Source organism: Garra rufa, chromosome 25, assembly GCF_049309525.1.
Source record: "Garra rufa chromosome 25, GarRuf1.0, whole genome shotgun sequence".
Taxonomy (NCBI): domain Eukaryota; kingdom Metazoa; phylum Chordata; class Actinopteri; order Cypriniformes; family Cyprinidae; genus Garra; species Garra rufa.
This window is the reverse complement of record NC_133385.1, coordinates 4,032,128-4,038,127: the sequence shown is the minus strand read 5'-3', so window position 1 is coordinate 4,038,127 and position 6,000 is coordinate 4,032,128. Positions and strand designations below refer to the sequence as shown.

The 6,000-nt window shown below is 24.7% G+C and overlaps 1 protein-coding gene across 1 annotated transcript in view; it reads left to right on the top strand.

Annotated features, from left to right (window-relative positions):
* The first annotated feature begins 3,652 nt into the window (after window positions 1-3,652).
* Window positions 3,653-6,000, top strand: part of znf609a (zinc finger protein 609a) — a 156,366-nt gene continuing 154,018 nt past the window's right edge. Inside the window, exon 1 of the mRNA XM_073831836.1 lies at window positions 3,653-4,067. The gene's annotated coding sequence lies outside the window, so the exon portion shown is untranslated. The remainder of the gene's footprint in view (window positions 4,068-6,000) is intronic.

Sequence of the window (6,000 nt, the reverse complement as noted above, 5' to 3'; positions counted from 1 at the left end):
ATATTAAGCTTAAATATTAATTTTTTTAAGAATAAATAAATAAAAATTGCTGTATGATGCAGTTTTGTTTGATGAGTAAACTAAAAATAAATAATTAAATAAATATTGCTTTAAATATCAAGCTTAAATATTTTCTTTTTGTAAGAATAAACAAATAAATATTGTTGTATAATGATTTTTTTGTGTTTAATAAGTAAACTTAATAAATAAATAAAAATAAATATTGATTTAAATATTAAGCTCAAATATTTTATTTTTTAAATAAATATTTTCTTTTTAAGAATAAACAGATAAATATTGCTATATGAAGCATTTTTGTGTTTGATGAGTAAACATAAAAAAATAAATAAAAATAAATATTGCTTTAAATATTAAGCCTAATTTTTTAAGAATAAACAAATAAATATTGCTTTAAATATTAAGCTTAAATGTGTTATTTTTTTTAAGAAAGTATGACACATTTTTTGTTTTTTAATAAGTGAACTTTAAAAAAAAAATATTGATTTAAATATTAAGCTCAAATATTTTATTTTTTAAATAAATATTTTCTTTTTAAGAATAAACAAAGATTGCTGTATGAAGCATTTTTGTGTTTGATGAGTAAACATAAAAAATAAATAAAAATAAATATTGCTTTAAATATTAAGCCTAATTTTTTTAAGAATAAACAAATAAATAAATACTGCTCTATGACACAGTTTCATGTGTTTGATGAGTAAACATAAAAAAATACAAAATAAATATTGCTTTAAATATTAAGTCTAATTTTTTTAAGAATAAATAAATAAATATTGCTTTTAATATTAAGCTTAAATGTGTTATTTTTTTAAGAAAGTATGACACATTTTTGGTTTTTTAATAAGTGAACTTTTAAAAAAAATAAAAATAAATATTGATTTAAATATTAAGCTCAAATATTTTATTTTTTAAATATTTTCTTTTTAAGAATAAACAAATAAATATTGCTGTATGAAGCATTTTTGTGTTTGATGAGTAAACATAAAAAATAAATAAAAATAAATATTGCTTTAAATATTAAGCCTAATTTTTTTTAAGAATAAACAAATAAATAAATACTGCTGTATGACACAGTTTCATGTGTTTGATGAGTAAACATAAAAAAACAAAATAAATATTCCTTTAAATATTAAGTCTAATTTTTTAAAGAATAAATAAATAAATATTGCTTTAAATATTAAGCTTAAATGTGTTATTTTTTAAGAAAGTATGACACATTTTTTTGTTTTTTTAATCAGTGAACTTTAAAAAAAAATAAAAAAATATTGATTTAAATATTAAGCTCAAATATTTTATTTTTTAAATAAATATTTTCTTTTTAAGAATAAACAAATAAATATTGCTGTATGAAGCATTTTTGTGTTTGATGAGTAAACATAAAAAATAAATAAAAATAAATATTGCTTTAAATATTAAGCCTAATTTTTTTAAGAATAAACAAATAAATAAATACTGCTGTATGACACAGTTTCATGTGTTTGATGAGTAAACATAAAAAAACAAAATAAATATTCCTTTAAATATTAAGTCTAATTTTTTAAAGAATAAATAAATAAATATTGCTTTAAATATTAAGCTTAAATGTGTTATTTTTTTAAGAAAGTATGACACATTTTTTGTTTTTTAATAAGTGAACTTTAAAAAAAAAAAAAAAAATTTAAATATTAAGCTCAAATATTTTATTTTTTAAATAAATATTTTCTTTTTAAGAATAAACAAATAAATATTGCTGTATGAAGCATTTTTGTGTTTGATGAGTAAACATAAAAAAATAAATAAAAATAAATATTGCTTTAAATATTAAGCCTAATTTTTTAAGAATAAACAAATAAATAAATACTGCTGTATGACACAGTTTCATGTGTTTGATGAGTAAACATAAAACAAAAAACAAAATAAATATTGCTTTAAATATTAAGTCTAATTTTTTTAAGAATAAATAAATATTGCTTTAAATATTAAGCTTAAATGTGTTATTTTTTTAAGAAAGTATGACACATTTTTTTTGTTTTTTAATAAGTGAACTTAAAAAAATAAATAAAAATAAATATTGATTTAAATATTAAGCTCAAATATTTTATTTTTTAAATAAATATTTTCTTTTTAAGAATAAACAAATAAATATTGCTGTATGAAGCATTTTTGTGTTTGATGAGTAAACATAAAAAAATAAATAAAAATAAATATTGCTTTAAATATTAAGCCTAATTTTTTTTAAAGAATAAACAAATAAATAAATACTGCTGTATGACACAGTTTCATGTGTTTGATGAGTAAACATAAAAAAAACCAAAATAAATATTGCTTTAAATATTAAGTCTAATTTTTTTAAGAATAAATAAATAAATATTGCTTTAAATATTAAGCTTAAATGTGTTATTTTTTTAAGAAAGTATGACACATTTTTTGTTTTTTAATAAGTGAACTTTAAAAAAAAATATTGATTTAAATATTAAGCTCAAATATTTTATTTTTTAAATAAATATTTTCTTTTTAAGAATAAACAAAGATTGCTGTATGAAGCATTTTTGTGTTTGATGAGTAAACATAAAAAAAATAAAAATAAATATTGCTTTAAATATTAAGCCTAATTTTTTTTAAGAATAAACAAATAAATAAATACTGCTCTATGACACAGTTTCATGTGTTTGATGAGTAAACATAAAAAAATACAAAATAAATATTGCTTTAAATATTAAGTCTAATTTTTTAAAGAATAAATAAATAAATATTGCTTTAAATATTAAGCTTAAATGTGTTATTTTTTTAAGAAAGTATGACACATTTTTTGTTTTTTAATAAGTGAACTTTAAAAAAAATAAATAAATATTGATTTAAATATTAAGCTCAAATATTTTATTTTTTAAATAAATATTTTCTTTTTAAGAATAAACAAAGATTGCTGTATGAAGCATTTTTGTGTTTGATGAGTAAACATAAAAAAAATAAAAATAAATATTGCTTTAAATATTAAGCCTAATTTTTTTAAGAATAAACAAATAAATAAATACTGCTCTATGACACAGTTTAATGTATTTGATGAGTATACATAAAAAAATACAAAATAAATATTGCTTTAAATATTAAGTCTAATTTTTTAAAGAATAAATAAATAAATATTGCTTTAAATATTAAGCTTAAATGTGTTATTTTTTTAAGAAAGTATGACACATTTTTTGTTTTTTAATAAGTGAACTTTAAAAAAAATAAAAATAAATATTGATTTAAATATTAAGCTCAAATATTTTATTTTTTAAATAAATATTTTTTTTAAGAATAAACATAAATATTGCCATATGACGCATTTTTGTGTTTGATAAATAAACATATAGATAGATAGATAGATAGATAGATAGATAGATAGATAGATAGATTTTTTTCACCTTACATAAATAAACAAACAATATTTGACTAAGTATCTTAGTTCGTTCGATAAATAAACATGACTTGAGCAGCTCTATGCGTCTCAATCCGTATCGCTGCAGAACTCCAGCTCCGGCTTTTCCTCTCATTCGATCCGCTCCACTAGGATTCTGTGATCCGGGCCGTGAATGAGCTCATGTTGGGTTGCATTGCTTCAATGTCTCGCAGTGAGAGATGCAAACAAGCGTAAAGAGCCATTAGAGCTCTAGTGGAAGCAAAGCAAAGGGACTGTGCGACTGCAGCTGATTCTCTCTGCGTGTGTTTGGGACGTATCCTCTGCTGCTAACCGCTGGGAATCTATTGCGTTGAGAATTAACGACACTTGCTGTATTTCAGCCATCGCGAAAGCAAAATGTCGTTTTTCCAGCCGCCTTTTCCGCAGCTTGTCTTGGATCTGGAGTGGATCTGAACTGTTCCGATGGCTGCAGTCCAGTGAAACCGGCCTGTCTTTGGATCTGTGTGTGTGAATGTGTGTATGAATGTGTGTGCATGGGTTTATATGTGTGTATGAGTCTGTATGAGTGTGAATGTGTGTGTGTGTAACCCCAGCACATTTCCTTGGAGGGGTATTTTGCTGTTTTTTGGATCTATGGGATGCTTCTAGATCGGGCTGGATCCTCTGGGGGGTGAGTGTCTGCATGTTTATTATATTTCATGTGTTTTGTGCAGGAATTTGTGTGCTGCCACTTCTTTGCTTCTTTAGCTTTAGCCGTCAGGATTAGCACTGCATTGACCTCATGGCTTTATTCCATGTTTGCAAGCCTGAAATGTCACCGTAATGGCTTTGAGACTGTGATTTATTTGATTGTGCGTCTCTAAATAGTTATTAAATATGTAAACATGATTTGTTTTTGCATTCTTTATGACTTCTGTGCGTTTTGCTGGGTTTGGCTCGTTGGGCTGTTTCTGCGTTTGATCTTAAATATGTTTTGGATGTTTAACGTTGAAAATGTTTATTCTTGAAGTGCTGCTTGTTTATTTTCTCAGATATTTCTATACTAGTAGATGAGTGTGAATGCTAATGCTAACGCTGCTGCTCTTTGTCATATCCGTCGTTAGCTCTGCTAGCGCAGCTCGAGTGTTTTTCAGCGCTGTAATAATCAAATCTGACAGCGACAGAGCTGACATTTGTGTTTTTATTAATGAGAAGGTTGTGATTAATCTGTGAGGTTTGATTTGTGTGATGGTTTGATTAAGTAGTCGAGTGTGTGTGGGATAAACTCGTGCTTACAAAAGCTAAAGCGGCTAAACAACGTGTGTGTGTTGGAAAAGAAAGACAAGATTCACACACACATTGTATTTCTCAAAATAATATGATAATAACACGGTATTCTTGAGGTACAGTGTAATTTCTTAAGTGTATGGAAATTATTACGTATTGTAGGAGACGTACTATGGTATTACTATGTTTTTAGACATGGGTAGTTGACTAAAATACAATTTGAGAAGAAGAAATCCATGTATTTATGTAGTCTGATCTTTAGGAAAATATAAAGGGTCCCTAACTTTGTCAATTCCTTCAAAGTTTTAACATTTTTACTGTGCTGTACCGCAAATTTGTCCTGTGGTGTGAGCAAAAATTAAGAAAACCTCTTAAAATATATTTAAAAAATAGCATGAGAGAGATGTATCATCATTGTTAGACACTAATTTTCATTATAGTGTTGTTTTAATTTGTTTTAATTGCGATTAACATCTTTTTTTTTTTGCACCATGACTTGTTGGACAATTTTAAAACTTTGCTGTCACCCGTTGAAAATAGCTGAAAATTATATCATTTTAAGATTAGTGATATTTATGTCTTCCCTATTGCAATACTCAACTGTTTGTTTGTTTTTTAAAGATGTTTTGAGATAAAAACAAATCTGTGGTTCTTTTATGTGTTTCGCACCATGTGACATTGCGTCACACTAAAGGACAGAAATGGTAGTTATTAAAGTATTTCTATTTCATTTTCAACATGTCAAAGGAGAAAGAAAGCATAATTTTAATGCAAACAATATCAACATAATTTTTTATTTAAGATATTTTGAGATGAAAATAAATCTGTGGTTCTTTTATGTGTCACACCATAGGACATTACGTCACACTAAAGGACAGGAATGGTAGTTATAAAGTATTCATTTTTGACCATGTCAGAGGGGAAAGAAAGCTTAATTTTAAAACAAATTTCAACATGGTTTTTAAAGATATTTTGGGATAAAAACAAATCTGTGGTTCTTTTATGTGTGTCGCACCATAGGACATTACGTCACACTAAAGGACAGAATTGTTATTTATTAAAGTATTTTTCATTTCATTTTGAGCATGTCAAAGGAGAAAGCAAGCTTAATTTTGAAAAAAAAGTGTCTTTTTATGTCACACCGTAGGACATTACGTCACACTAAAGGACAGAAATAGTAGTTATTAAAGTATTTCTATTTCATTTTGAACATGTCAAAGGAGAAAGAAAGCTTAATTTTGAATCAAAACTCTGTATTTTTTTTTGTCACACCATAGGACACTTTCATTTTTTATGTGTCCCACCATAGGACATTACATCACACTAAAGGACAGAAA